General features: G+C 35.9%; 1 long non-coding RNA gene across 1 annotated transcript in view; it reads right to left on the bottom strand.

Moving 5' to 3' along the window:
• Positions 1-16,374, bottom strand: part of LOC126911421 (uncharacterized) — a 369,919-nt gene extending 353,545 nt beyond the window's left edge. The window contains exon 1 of the long non-coding RNA XR_007705973.1: positions 16,020-16,374. This is a non-coding gene — a long non-coding RNA (uncharacterized LOC126911421). The remainder of the gene's footprint in view (positions 1-16,019) is intronic.
• Positions 16,375-16,708: the final 334 nt, after the last annotated feature.

Raw genomic sequence — 16,708 nt, 5'->3', positions numbered from 1 at the left:
ACCATAGAAAATGTCTATAACCAAAGATCCCATTCTGCCCGACCCCTCGCTTCGCAGTCGCACTTCCAATCCTTAAACCATCAAGGCAACTAGCTTTTAATTATACACTTCTTGTAACATCGACATTATGATCAAATTCCTGTTCTCTTCATTGAATTCTTTCTTTCATATTTTTTTACGAAGCCTTTCAATAGAATTTCAACCCTATCCATTAAATTGGAAGGTTAATTTTACAGTAACATTGGTAAAAACTTGGAAACTCAGCTTACAGGGGTATTTTCTCTTTGATATCGTTTGGCGAGTTTAAATTTAAATTCATTAGAGTATTTCGATCGAGTTATTTTAGTAGGTAGCTCTTTAGTTAGTTAATTTATAAATAAAGTTTGGACGTTGGTTATGTGGTGGGATCCTTTTAGTATTATGGTAAGGCATAGTAAACTAAGTTTTCCCACTATTTTGTATACGTATAATACATATTTTAAAAAATGAGCGAGCTCCATAATGATTAGAGTAGGTACGGTATTATGATAGCAAGCTAAAGTAAAAAGGCTATGTTTTAATATTTTGTTCTTCAATGTGTTATTTTTTAGTAAATTTTTAAGCTAGGCATTATTTATTTACTGGCTTCTGCAAATGGCTCCACGTTCATGACCGGGGTAAAATATATAAAATTGGTTATCAGGTGGACCAATTACAAAGTTTTTTTTATAATAGAAAATTTTGGTATCAACGGGAAATAGACACGGATTTATCATAATATCTCTATTGTCGAAGACACTTTAACAAGTGACCATAAACCTAAAACCTCAGTAAAAAATATTTGACCAAGCAATTACGCTCCTAGCCTCTTATCCGGATTTGCGGACTACCTAGCGGGTTTACCGGGACTCCGGCTCGAATAGCAGGAGTAGGAACGGGGTGGTATTTAGTCAGTAAGAGTCTGACACTCCTTCTTACCTCGCCCAAAGTAGGAGAAGTTATTGGATGATTTTTTCCTAGCTAGGATTTCTGTTTTATCTAAGAATTTATCATCGTTATAGGAATTGCAGGGGGGTTCTCTATATATTAAAAAAAACCTGGCGTTTTTAAGTCATTGGCTGATTTTTCCCCCTAAAAAAAAACTAGCCTCTTTATTTGGCTCGTGTTTACGATTAATCAACGAGCGATCCAGTTATCTATAGGAGGTGTTATTTTTAACGCCTTCGTTCGAATCAGTCCTCTAATTAATCAGATTACTCGTTCCTTGTGAAATTCAGTTTACATTAATTGAGTTGTAAAGGTTTGTAAATCCCAAACCTGGATATATACTTAATTATATTTTATACATAGCTTTGATATCCGAGTCGAATTAAATTAAATGTATTTAGACAAATCTTTTAATAAGAATTGTAACGTGAAATTTCGAAAGACATGCTTTTGACTTATGTTTGAAAATAATAGAATACATTCTACAAACGACAAACTAATATTATTTTGTCTGTTGTTATGACTTGCTACGGAGCTATTTTTTTATCTGAACATAGTAGCTTATTTTTGTTTTATCAAATCGACACCAGCAATTTATACTACGCTAAGTCCAAAAAGCGTACTTTACAGTAGAGGCGTTTAAAGGGAAAAACGTGATAACTTTTACATTAATTAAGATACTTTTTTGAAATTTGGTATCTGCTTAATATTGGGAATTTATTCATTGTAATATCTCATATTTATATTTTCTTAATTATTATATTCTTTGATTTAAGCAAGCTAGCCGGATATAAACGTAATTCATCAAAAAAATTTACCCTTATACCGTCTAACTTATGTTAGCGTAGTGTAGTACGAAGGTCGTAGTGCATGATAATCATCTGATTGCATATTTCAATATTTTTATAAAGAACATGTACTTACTTACAAAAACATAGTCAACATACCATTAATAAACTAATTAATACGTTAACACATAAGTATTTACTATGTAAAAGTCGCTAAGTCAATTTTACAAACGAACAAGTATACACTAACGCACTAAACTACGCTAACTATGAGTTAGTGCAGTGTTGCACGAACTTTGACCAAAGTGATCCCCGCGCACACTCCGCTAATAATAGTTGGCGTAATATAAATCGGGTGATTTCAAAAAGTACCTTTACTTAGCGTTTTATAAGATTTGTAACTTTCTTATTTTTGCATAATTCCTTTCAATTTTTTTATGACGTATGTACACACACATTTTAAGCAACTTGGCATAAAAAAAATGTTTTTAGACAAATTTCGAGTTAGCGTAGTATAAATTGCTGGTGTCGAAAATAATTGAATACATCTCGCAAAGTACAAACTAATATTGTTTTGTCTGTTGTTATGACTTACTACGGAGGCAATTTATGCTATGATTTGTTTTTCTACTCCTTTTTTTTAGAGAGGAGAATTATCCAATGTCTTCTCCCGCTTTGGGATCGAGACATAGTACATAGGAGCTTGATAAATGATAAATTATATTTATTTTGCTTGAATAGTGGTATTACTTTTTACCACAAGAGCGAAGCTGCGGTAATCGATAGTCCTTAAATATTTCCTTATTTTCCTTCTCGATTATACATTGTATAACTAATAATATGACTATGTATATGATGATATATCTTAATAGCGACCCTTTCGGGTACTTAATAACCGTAATGTCTTGCCCTCACGGTAGAAAATCGGTTTGTATATTATATAACTATATGGAAATCGTTATTTCTCACGATATTTGCTCATATAGTAGTATGGCTGCACATAATTAGAGAGCCAAGCTTACCGCGTGGCATGTCTGTAATATTCCTAGACAACCTACAACATTACAGCTCTTCTGTGGTCAAGGTACATGGAGCTGTTCACACAGAATTTAATACTTGATTTATTTTGTTTGAAAATTGCAATTTTATAATTTTCGATTTTCGTTGAAATATTTAGTTGTATTATGCTTCTGTGGACGAGTACTACTTGTAGTTTTTTTTTAAGTTATATATAAGTGATTTCTATACTGTATATGTATGTTAAGTGTAAGAGAGCCATTTTTTAACACTGCTGGGCCGGCTCGACCGGAGTGATACCACGGCCTCACAGAAAACCGACGTGAAACAACGCGTTGTTGTATGAATGAGGTTACCGGAGGCCGAAATTGCCGCCTTTTCAATCCCTGATTCCCCAACAACCTTTAAATGCCTAACCCCCAAAAGGTCAGCAACGTACTTGTAACGCCTCTGGTGTTTCAGGTATCTAATTGGCGGCGGCGATGGCTTACCATTAGGTGATCCGTCTGATCGTTTACCGGCTTATAACTTAAAAATATATATATAAAACCCTACTACAACACATAAAATTAAATAAAATTTTACTCGTTGAAAAAGCGGCTTTATGAAATGCATATTATAGTTTTTATTAAAATATCAAAAGCTAGTATGTGAATAATTGATAGTTCACATTTATAGAGCATACAGCATTCATTTAATATTCTTTTAGTGAATTACAATTACATTCATTATGCAAATAATGTAATTTGTATTATTGTGTAGTTTATTAAAATATAATAGAATGATAATATTATTTTGATGTTTTTTTTTTTACGTATGTCATAGATGTAAAAATAGATTAATATAACATAACACACTGATAATAATAACAATGAAATCAATTAAGTTAAATGAAGTATGATACCACGGCCTCACAGAAAACCGACGTGAAACAACGCTTGTGTTGTGTTTCGTTGTGTGATTGAGGTTACTGGACGCCCAATTACCCCTCTTCCCAATACTCGATTCCCCAACAACCCTTAAATTCCTTAAACTTAAATACCATCCATAACATTGCTTACCATCAGGTGACCCATCTGCTCGTTTACTTACCATAAAAAATATATTATAACTTTCGTGAGATATACTAAAATAATTATTATGTTCCGAAGCATGGCTCTCCCACACTTAAAACAAACATTGATAGTCTGTGTTAATAACTTTAGCTCTTGTTTCCTCGTTTAGCTATTAATGTTTTTAATCTATCCATGTTTTATTACTTACAATATAAAAGCAAGAACTATCTTAGTATTAGATTACATCGTTCGTTTAATCTAAAGCAGCTCATGTTTAAATTAACACAAGAATTTTTGTTCCCTCTTTAATTATACATCTTTCATAGTCCGTCCATCTCAAAGAGCTTCTTCTAGTTTCTCCAAGAAGTAAATTAATAGTCAAGTTTTTCTTTTTACTAATTCCATCATCTTAAGAAACGTTTACATGGAATTTTTTAAGTCCTTTAAAAAAATATTATGTATTTTACGAGCTCCAGAATGATTTGAGTATTATGATGGTGAGCTAAAGTAAAAAGGCTATGTTTTTAATATTTTATTTTTCTTTGAAACAATTTTTTTAATGTGTTTTTTTTTTCGTAAGTTTTTTGGGCGTAGATTTATTCGACTGCACGGTAGGCTTGGTGGCTCGATAACTGGCTGCCATGTAGTAATAACCCATGTAGTGAGTTCGCTTTCCGTTCTTACTCCTGCGTATAGTATTTATGCAACAATTTGTCAATCAGACAAAGAGTTGCTCCATGCGGGAATCGAACCCGCACAGTCAATTATAACTCAAGAACAGCTAAGTCGGTTTAACTGATAACAGTAACTGGTGGGTTACCTTAGAACCAGAAAAATGAACGGGGTAGTTTTTAGTCAATAAGAGTCTGACAATCCTTCTCGCCTCGCCCAAGGCGGGAGAAGCCATTGGATTATTTTCTCCCCTTAAAAAAGTGTGTTTATATTTGTATCTATTCCATGACCTAAATTGCTTTTACATAAGTCCAAAATCTCTACTAGTTACAAGCAACGGTTCTCTCACTTGAAAGCTGGTGTGAAAGGATTCTATCTTTGCCCGATGCCATCGATCGATCGCAGCGCATCTACGCAGTCAAAGCTTCATGAAAATCTAATCGCTGTGTGATCAGTTTGCTGTACTCAATAGGGATGTTACTGGCGAATTTAAATGTTATTTGAACTATATGCCATTTTAGAAGGTTAATAGATATCGTACTATCCGCAGTCTCTGTCAAAATAATGTGCAGTCCCTTAGGGTCCCTTAATTTAAACGCATCGCACGCAACCGATTTTAGTTTGTCTTGTATTGAAACTCATACAACTGCGTCCACTGATTCGCATCGTACGGACCGCATCATCGGCAATGCCTACATGCGATGCGTGCTGAAGACGTCATACGGAATGAGTACGATGCCGACTTGCGATGCGTGCTGAAGACGTCATACGGAATGCGTACGATGCGGGCCTGTGGACGCTTACCTTTAGTCGGATCACGATACCCGCCAGAAGAGTGTGATCATAAGTATATCAATTAATATTATTCAAAATTGCAGATAACTATATGCCTTTTTTGAGGGATGAAAATCATCTAATATCTTCCCCCGCCTTGGATGAGGCGAGAAAGAGTATCAGTCTCTTACTGACTAAGAACCACCTCGTTCCTTCTCTTGCTTCGAGCCGAAGCCTCGGTAAACTGTTACGTTGTCCGTAGCTCCGGATCAGGCATCAGCCCTACTGAGCTCCTTCTGTGGTGATCTGGCTATTTAAGGCGAGTGCGCGGAACGCGACGCGCCGTACGCACGGGTCTGGTTCTGGTCGGGCGGCGCACCACCCTTGCTCGGCGTACATTAAGATTATAAGGGCTTCTTGTAAACATGTCACTAGATTAATTAATGAAACAGTCCCTATACTAATCGTATACCTAAATGAAAATCCCTGTGGCCCAGGCACCTGGAAATGAGGTGATCAATAACAACGTATGTTCACATCTGTAGTGCTGCTGTATTAGGATAGAACGCCTGTGTTCGTATTCATAGTTCAAATAGTTGTTTGGTTCTAATTATCCTTGATCTAGGGTTGGCGATGTTTCTTTTTTATTTATTTATGTATATACTGGTGAAAAGGTTTCTAAATATACGCAGATTTTAAAGTATTTCTCTACTAAAAGATATTTATGTAATTTTCGCATGAATTACATTATGGAACTGAAAATAAAGTGCTTTTACTTGTTTGTCACGTGTCAACATTTAAACTGAAGCGATTTTACTTATGATAATTTTGGAAAAGTATTAAGTTGTCTTAAGAACGGGTCCATCGCTGTATTAGTTTAGTAAAATACACAAATGTTAGAATGTTATATTATCGGCTTACTCGGCGATTTGCGCAGGATTTAAAGTACGCCTTCACAGTCCCGCATCATACGCAGCGCACGCTACGGATTTCAGTTTGTCTTCAATAGAAACTCATACAACTGCGTATACTGATCCGCATCACACGGACCGCATCATCAGCAATGTGTACATGCGATGCGTACTGATGACGCCCTACGGAATGCGTACGATACGGGTCTGTGGACGCTAGCCATTACGTGACGATTGTCACAGAATGCTGTTCACGAACATGAGCCTCTAGGCTTGAAACTAGTAGAGTTCCTCGTCAAACAGTTACGTGAGTTAGTCAATAACATGATAAACAATTTAGTATGTCTCACGGAAGTTATAATAACTGATGTCACATAATCTACATAAGTTGAAGAAATATATATATATTTTTTATTATTTTATAGAGGAAAACCAACCAACAGTTTATGCATTCGATTCGGTTATGAAATGATAACTACGGACACAGCATCCAAAACATCCACAGCGACCCACAAAATTTTGCTCCGAAAATTCCAATGTATTTTCTAACTCGGCTCTAGCAGCCCTGTATCACCTCGCAATATTCACTGACATGCATTATTCAGTTTCATTACTCCAAGCTACTGCGGACAATAAATTGAAAGATAGCATTTATTCATCGAATGGATTTTTTATACGTTTTCATTCGTTTTAGGAACTGAATTGGACGTTTTAATGACTGTTTTGGCGTTGGTCCTTTTGGGCGTAACGGTCCTAAGTTTGGTGGTCGTAAGGACCAGATTTTTGTGTCAATTTGAAAAGTAATTTAATATGTAAATGAGGCTAGTATAATAGGGACGATGACGGGGTATGAAAACTAAAAATCTGTTTTGTTCGGCAGTTTGGTAATGAAATAATATTAGAAACGTATTTTTTTGATTTTGTCATATAAAACGAATCAAAATTTAGGAGTAGGAGCGAATATATCAGTTCTACGTAGAAAATGTACCTAGGAGTGACGTCACGTAATACTTCAAATTAATGTATAGAAATCTGTTGAATAGAATTGTTGATGATTTCGTGAGCCTATTTCATCCTTGAAATATGTACAGATGCATATATTTCAGTTTAAGTTAATATTCGTCCTTTCAGCTTTACTATTTACCAAGCGATATATCTCATTACCAACGAGTAACTATGTCCGCAAGGTGGCTGGTAGTAGTTGGATGCGTAGAGATGAAGATCGAGTGGCGTGTCATTGAAGAGGCCTATGTCCAGCAGTGGACGAGAATAGGCTGATGATGATGATAATTATGATGATGATTTACCAAAGCAACTTATCACAACTTACACCCAATCCTAATTAGCCAAAGAAACATACCACAACTATCCAATTTCCAAAGCAAATACCCAACAAAAAAAGCCAATCTTAATCCCAAAGCTGACGTAATTGATTACAACTTAATCACCGACCGATATACCAAGTAACTAAACGAGGATGTTCCTTAATTGATTCTGTCTCTCAATAAAAACTAAACGCACCAAAGAAATACCCTTAATGTTGGGGAAAGGAACGCCGATTTGTTTCACCATTCAATAGAAAGAACCTGTAGAAGCTATTAAGTTAATCCTCTTACATATGTACCACGAAACTCCCGACCTTACGACACAAAAACAGCAAACGCTATCCATTGCTGCGTTCATACTAAAATACTTCAAAGGCGCTTTGACAAAACGCGCAATGGATGTCGAAATGGTGTAGTAGCAAGATTTTTTTCGTGTAATTAATAATGTTTCAGATTCGCAGTGTAAGGGGTGAAGAGGCGCTGCCACGCACTGTAATCAGCGCTAAGTCATTTCATTGACCGATAAAGAGCTACTTTCGTCGGATAAATTAATATTACTCGAGATCGGGCTAGTCTTGAATGAGATAACGTGGGCTGGTACAACCAAAGAGGTTTTATTATAACTCGACGATGACTATTAGTTTCGCTTGTTCTTCTTTTATTAGGGATTCTGATGTTGATAATGTTTTGAGATGAGTTTGAGTAGAGTCAAGTGGGTTTACTGTGATTGTCCTGTGTTGTGATATTATGTATTATCTTTGTTGGATGGAATGAGGATTATTTATTGTTTTATGTTGCCTTTTATATTTGGAAGGATATATAGATGAGTTTTACAAACTATTTTTGTTGGATTTAAGATGTGCTATAAAGATGGGCCGCCGAAAAGTATCTGTGCGAGAAAGATGCTGTGCAAGGAAGATCGCAGCTCGAGTATGTGATGTATCGATAGTAGGTAAGTCATCCACAGCATGCATCCATAGCACGCACGCATCTTTCCATATAAAAATAGTTGAGTCCATTTCCACAAGTGCTAAGCTATGTGTACCAATGGATATAATTGGTGAAAGCCAAACGCATCCACAGCTACGTAGCAAACCACATCTCTGGTGGAAAAGTACTTCTATTCTAGTCTTAAAAAATACTGTTTTCTTCTACCTCTAATCGGATACAAATTCTGGGTATTAAATAAGTGACAATCGCCTCGTAGTCCCCTCGTGTCTATTCTATAACCATTGGTATTTGAATTAGGTCACACTTCGTAACGTGATATTTGAGAAGTCTCATACATTTTGATTAGTGCCACAAAATCTATCATGAATATGGAAAGGTATTTCCCTAGATTCACTGGCTTGTTGGTCGAGTGTTATGTGACAAGTTCAACTGTCCGATAGACAAATGTAATACTGGGACTTTTTCTGGAAATTGTAAGCCATAAAGTCGGAATATCTGCCTGGTACATGGTAATAATCCTGGTTTTTATAATAAAAGAAAAGAACTTGTAAACTACTTATTTTGCCATTTATCTATTTGCGATAAATTCAAAAACTACGAAACACATTTTCATGCGGTTTTTACTTAAGATTATTTATTTAAGATTTGATGATGGTTAAGATTTGATTTGATTTGATGAAGCTATATAATATACATTCAGAGTAACTTCTAAAACTTAGACCAAATATCTATGTCATCACAGTTGACCAAAGTTTTAATATCAGCTTCTCTACGATAGCGAATGTACACCAGGGTCTCAAACACAATAAATTATATGAGTATCAATTTTATAGACGGAAATTGGTAACAGAATTACCTGACAGAATCCTTTTCGAAGATTTATTAGGGTGTTCTATTCATAGCTATTTGGTCCGCGGCTAAAACTTGAAGATTGGAAAACTTGAGATATTCCGTTGGATCGCGTCAATTCTTTGGAAGTATTTATGATGAATGAGATCTATATTATAGTGGGGAAGGTTCTCTGTAGAGTTTATTGTTTGAGGGCTATATTTGATTTTGTTCTTGAGTTGTTTCTTTAGTAAGAATGTTGGTTTATGTTGTATGAACTTTATGCGGTAATGGATGTGGTTGGTCATAAGCGTGTATGATGATCAAAAAGTGTAGATGCAAATGTATTGTTTATAGTTGGTTAGGAATTGTACCTATTGTGTGTTATTATTGACCGCCTAGAATAGTCTTGGTGTAAAACAAGTTACAGAGATGTGCTATGTAGATATGGAACGAAGATGTAATAGCTTAGCTGTGAAACTATGTGACCGTTTCCATTGATACTAAACTATTTTGTTGTCATCCGTCAATCGTGCTATGGATAGCACGGATCCATAGGACGCATCTTTCCATATAAGAAACATAGCTGAGCTGAGTCTGTTTCCACTTGTGTTAAGCTATGTGTACCAAGGCCTATGATTGCTGGAAGCCAAAGGCATCCACAACAGCTTAACATTCCCCATTTCTGGTGGGAAACCACCCTAACTCCGTATAGAGCCCTTTAAAAATCATACTTTGGCCCAAAAACCTACAATCTCCAATTCCATTTGCTAGGAATAGGAACACAACTAGCGCAATCAACCGCTCGCCTATTTCCCCAACACTCGACAGCTTGCTAGACGCTAGACGTTCAGTTTCAAACTGCAATTCAAATAGGGCCTACAGTAGCCTCGGTGTAAAACAATAGATTCACCTCTTACTACATTCACTCTCATTAGCTAGAAGAATAGCTGAACGGACACCTCTGTCCCTCTTAATGAAATAAAGTGTGCTATAATCCCCACTTTTGGTTAACAGTTTGGAGATTGCACTCGGATTATCTAAACTTACAAAATAGCTGCTGCCGATCTCTTCGTAACTACGTAGTACGAGTACCAAAACAGAGTGGAGCATTTTTGGGACAACCACATCGTAGTAGCATTCTAACTCCGTATTGAGCACTTCAAAAATCATACTTCGCCCCAAAAATCTACAATCTCCAATTCCATTTGCTAGGAATAGGAACACAACTAGCGCAATCAACCGCTCGCCTATTTCCCCAACACTCGACAGCTTGCTAGACGCTAGACGTTCAGTTTCAAACTGCAATTCAAATAGGGCCTAGAGTAGTCTCAGTGTAAAACAATAGATTCACCTCTTACTACATTCACTCTCATTAGCTTGAAGAATAGCTGAACGGACACCTTTGTCCTTCTTAATGAAATAAAGTGTGCTATAATCCCCACTTTTGGTTAACAGTTTGGAGATTGCACTTGGATTGTCAAAACTTACAAGATGGCTGTGGGTAACTAACGTAGTACCAAACAGAGTGGAGCATTTTTAGGATTACCACATCGGAATAGCATTCCAACTCCGTATTGAGCACTTTAAAAATCATACTTTGGCCCAAAAACCTACAATCTCCAATTCCATTTGCTAGGAATAGGAACACAACTAGCGCAATCAACCGCTCGCCTATTTCCCCAACACTCGACAGCTTGCTAGACGTTAGACGTTCAGTTTCAAACTGCAATTCAAATAGGGCCTAGAGTAGTCTCGATGTATAACAATAGATTCACCTCTTACTACATTCACTCACATTAGCTAGAAGAATAGCTGAACGGACACCTCTGTCCCTCTTAATGAAATAAAGTGTGCTATAATCCCCACTTTTGGTTAACAGTTTGGGGATTGCACTTCGATTATCAAAAGTTACAAGATGGCTGTGGGTAACTACGTAGTACCAAACAGAATGGAGGATTTTTAGGACAACCACATCGTAGTAGCATTCTAACTCCGTATTGAGCACTTCAAAAATCATACTTTCGCCCAAAAACCTACAATCTCCAATTCCATTTGCTAGGAATAGGAACACAACTAGCGCAATCAACCGCTCGCCTATTTCCCCAACACTCGACAGCTTGCTAGACGTTCAGTTTCAAACTGCAATTCAAATAGCGTTGCCACGAGCGCTGGGCAAACAGTCGGAACGGTGAATCCGTGTGAGAGGGCTCTTAATGTAACCGGGTTTAAAAATTGTATGTGATTACAGGGAATGTTGTTTGTTTGTGTGTGTATGTGTGTGTGGATTGATTGTGTTTTATGTGGGTTAGTGTTATATTGTAATGTAGTATGTGACGTTTAAATATTAGTTTAATATCAGTTTGGTCTTCGGAAGGTTAAACAGAGATGCATATTTTCAATGTAACATGCAATTTTTATAAGTATTGTTGTGATTCTTTATATGTCGCATCATTAGAATGAAAGTGACCGAATCCAAAAACAAAAACAAGTTCTGGGAAATGAGCTATAAAGTCTCAGAAAATTATCGTAATGAATACATTTTAGTATCTCTTCCGTATTCCATGTCATACGATTGATTTTTACTAGATTTATGGATTTGTTCTTTGGTTGAAGAGTATATTTTATATCGTCAGTTTATGATAAAATCGAATGTTACAGTCGAGTTAAGTCACTATCATTCTAAGGGCCCTTTGACCATGATACAAGAAAATAAGAAGCGTGATTGTATGTATGTATCATATATATATATATATATATATATATATATTTTCCATCCAACAGATTTACACGTGTTGAAAATGTTAAAATTCAAATAAAATTATCAAATTTAACACGAAACTAACGAGTAGAGAATTACAGTCGGAATTGGGAAACGGTACCGTCTTTGGGGATTTCAACTATAAACGTAAATTCCAACAAACCTTAATTTATTTATTTACTTAGTTTCAAGGGTCGAACAAAGATATAGTGGGGCTAGAAGTTTGCCAAACTATTTTGTAAGTCATCGAAGTTTGTTCGGTAAGGTGTTACTATAAATACCATTTATAGATAATGGGAGTTTGTGCTATGAGCCTCCTATATGTGCATACAGCGTGTAACAAAATGACCATATACATCAAGAAGCGCTGATGAATATAGGTTGAATAGTATCTCCACACAAAGTTTCAGTTTAAAATACGTTTAAGAAAAATTGGTACCAAATACTTGGTGTCGCATGGTTCTTGATTTTAAATCATAGGTACAAACGTGTCACAACACTACAGGGGTCACTAGCTAATTTCGAAACATTTCTTCTGTAAATCTAATGGCCTAGTACCTATCTACGTAAATTTGATTCGCATGAAAAATAAAAAAAAAATATTGGAAAACTTCGTTCCATGAAAACATGAGTTTAAAAAAATACTTCCCGTATCGTTTGTTATGTTATCTAGAAACCGTGCACTTGATATGTATACCCTCTTTTTGTTACACCGTGTATAAGACTGCATGGATGGCGCAGTGTTTGGGTGATCAGTTGCTGTGCAAAGTGTCGGCGGCTAAAAAGTCATATTAACAATTTCTGATGAAAATGACCGCACAGTCAGGAGTCTGACTGATCATTTCCTGGATATTTCTAGGACCACGCATGGAATCCTGAGTTTTGGTGTCCCATCCGAGGCTAAACTGTAAAATTAGGAATTAAGTAGGTACCTGGAACTCACTCTTCCCATCCCTCAACTTACGCAGCGTCACTTTCGAGTATGTTACAAGTTTGGTTTGACTTTTGTAGCCATAGTACTGTATTTTTGTGAAAAAAAAAACTAGTATTTTTTAATTTTGGGACAGCAAAGTAAAATTACTGGGCACGGGGCAGCACACAACATTCTGGGACAATCCGGAAATCCCGGTCATCTGGCAACCCTAGGCGTGATAGATATCATAGTTTAAAAGGTTCAGGTATATCAAAGCACACCTTGTTATTGCGACCGCAGTGTAAAAGGTTCTAGTTTGTCACAGATAACGTTGCAGCCCGGTCTCTATCAAATGCCGTGTTCTTTAGTCTACTCTTCTTACAATACCCACAAGAAGTAGTAGTTTTCTTCTCCGCCTGCACCACACGGCTTAAGTATCTTATGTAAAGTTTCTTTTTTTAAAAAAGACGTTGCCCCACTCTAGGATTTTCTCCTATTTCGTAGGTGCGTTTACAAACATACCCCTTCCTATTGTTCCCAATTCCCGATTCCGCAACAACCCTTGAGTTCCTAACCCCCAAAAGGCCGGCAACGCCCTTGTAACGCGTCTGGTGTTTCAAGTGTCCATTGGCGGCGGCGATTGCTTACCATCAGGTGATCCACCTGCTCTAAAACTTGCATGTTTATTTATTCCCTAATATTTTGCTCGCAACAAAATGCGATATCCAGCAAACATCTACATCTGTGTTGACCACAACGGACTTGAAATACGACACGACCGTGTCTAAAGTTTCCTATAGAAAAACAAGTAACCTAAATGTTACTGTATCTAACTTGGTTAACTAATAATTCATTTTAACATTACATCTAGTGGTTTCCCTAGAACTCCTGCCAAAACTATCTGTACCTATAAATATAAAGTTTTCATCAGTTAGGTTTTTTGTCTCATTTTTGAGGGAGAACGTGGTAAGTTATTGTATGAGTATGTATGCTTCGTTACTGAAGTTTTAAAGATGAAGTTTCTTATATTTTTTAGTACATTACGTTAAACTGTAAGTTTTTTGAAAATTATAACTAACTGTAAACTGTAGGTATTGCTTTCGATACTTTTATTTTTATAAGGAGAATCATTCAATGACTTCACTCGCTTTGGGCAATGCGAGAGTGAGTCAGACTCTTACTGACTAAAAACCACCCCGTTCCTACTTCTGCTTTTCGAGCCGGAACTCCTGTTTACCTGCTAGGTTGTCCCAAGCTCCAGTTCAGCATCACACCTACTGTGGGCCCCATCTGCGTGTACCGTCGGTACTGCACTTTAACCAGTGCACTTCTGGCGCCTTTGGTGTTTCGGGTGTCAATGGATGGCGGTTATTGCATCAGGTGATCCGTCTGTTCGTTTACCAGTTTATACCATTAAAAATACAGTTGATATGTTGATCATGCTATGTAACGTTACGTTGCAAACAAGTCGCTTTCATTGTATTTCGCAGTTGTGTGAATGAGCTTAATAGATCTGATCGATCTAGTATTTGATACACTCATTATTATCTTCATGAACATATTACAATATAAGACTATTTAAACCGTTTGACATAATAAAAAATGTATTAGGTATGTACTTGTTGTATAAAAAGGCAACTCATCCATCCATTTCTACAAACTTCTATTCAGTCACTAGAACAGAGTGGGACTGTTAAAAATGTTAATTTAAAAAGTAAAAACGTGACTTGTTTTCATAAAACCTAAGTCTTAGTTCTTATTATTTTTCTAATCTCAGCAAAATGCCTGGGGAATTTAGTAATATTGTTATGTAATTGTGTAAGACGATAACAGGGCAGATGTGGACAGAAAACATTTTATTTAGTAGACTGAAGGTCAAGTTTAGTCTGTTTATGTTTATGAAAAGAATATTTACTTATTGCTACATCACGCCACAGGCAGAGGTGTACATTACGGTTTGTAATGGCGCTATACAATGTACACCCACTTTCCACCATTTGTGTTATAAGTCCCATGTAATAGGGGGTGAGACTATTGGTATATACAGGGCACAGTTCCAGACTCCGTGCTACTACTGAGTAATGAAGATTTCTGCGTGAAATTCAGTTGCAAGATTCTACTTTACCCTCTCTCTTTCTCTCTCTCTCTCTCTCTCTCACACACACACACACACACACACACACACATCCATACATAGTAAGTTAAATAAGAGGTTGTACAAAACTTAATTACAAAATAAAACACACCAAAAAGATCCTTCAAACATTTATTTCACATTTCAATGACTAGAATGAACATAAAACTTATTGTATACCACATTTAATTTACTGTAAACTATACCTCCAATGTACACTCAGCCGAATTATTTAGTATGTAGGCAAGAAGTTCAGTATAGAACATCGATTCAAAACTAAGTATTCCAATGGTTAAAATAGATTTGGTTTCTTTAACCAGTCGATCATTTTCTGGTTTGACGTTTCTTACCTAATTACCATGACAACCTGACTTTTTCAATAAAATTATTAGTGATAAGTGTGGGAGAGTCATTAAATTTCTAACCTTTCTTTAACCACATGTCTGCCTTTATAAGATACATCATAAAAGAAAATTCATGTCTCGCATAGATCCGCGTTCCGATACCACATTGTTACGGTAATTAGAAACGTCAAACCAGAAAATGTCTGAAGTACACAAATTAGAAAATAGAAAAGCGATATGTACGCGTCTGTGTGCTGTCTCAATCTCTATTTTCTCACCTTTATACCAAACTAGCTTTTGCCCGCGACTTCGTTCGCGTGGAATAGTGACTTCCGGCAAATTTTTGGTTTTAACCACATAGTTCCCGATCTCGCGGGATCTCTTCAAAAATGAGATGTGGAAGATATTCCAGGGAACTCTTCAAAAATCAACATAATGAGCTCTGCGTTTGAATTTAATAGATGTATACTCACTTAGGGCATTGAAAAAATAGTTTAAAAACGGACTTAAACTAACTTAAAACTAAAGAAAGCTACGAATTACGAATTTATAACAATTAAAAAAGAAACTATATTACAACCTATCCTCTATGCTATAATAACCAAGCTTAAACTAAATAATTTAAAAGAAACGACTTAAATCTAATCTAATTAATTTATAAATTAGACTTACAATTTTATTAAAAAAACTAACTACAGTAACTACTAATAATCGATATCAAACTAAACCTACGTTAAATAGTTTAACCAAAAAACCAGGAAAACCCAACAAATAAACTTATTAATTGACAAATACAACGAAACCAATTTAGAATATACGAAACAGCAGGACCACTACAGACAAATAATCATACGACTGATAATACACTTTTTCTACGATAGTACCGAAGCGCTCGGCCGATACCCAACCAAATGAATGTAACGAAACCATAGCGCGATCTATTTCGATCCCAACGCCATCTATCGAGGATAAAGACAACTTGGATTATTTATTTATACTCCGTTCGGGCATTTTCTTTGTACTAAAAGTTTAATTATATTGATATTATTTTTTTCATACCTTTTTACTATTTATTTACTTTTTTTCGATGAATTAAAACAATAACATGAACCGAAGTCGTGTAACGATCGACATAGAATTATCTATACTCCGTTAGAGCATTTTCTTTGTACTAAATGTTTTATTATATTGATATTATTTTTTTCATACCTTTTTACTATTTATTTACTTTTTTTCGATAAATTAAAACAATAACATGAACCGAAGTCG

This window comes from Spodoptera frugiperda, chromosome 14 (assembly GCF_023101765.2).
Source record: "Spodoptera frugiperda isolate SF20-4 chromosome 14, AGI-APGP_CSIRO_Sfru_2.0, whole genome shotgun sequence".
Taxonomy (NCBI): Eukaryota; Metazoa; Arthropoda; class Insecta; order Lepidoptera; family Noctuidae; genus Spodoptera; species Spodoptera frugiperda.
This window is presented reverse-complemented; position numbering and strand designations above follow the sequence as displayed.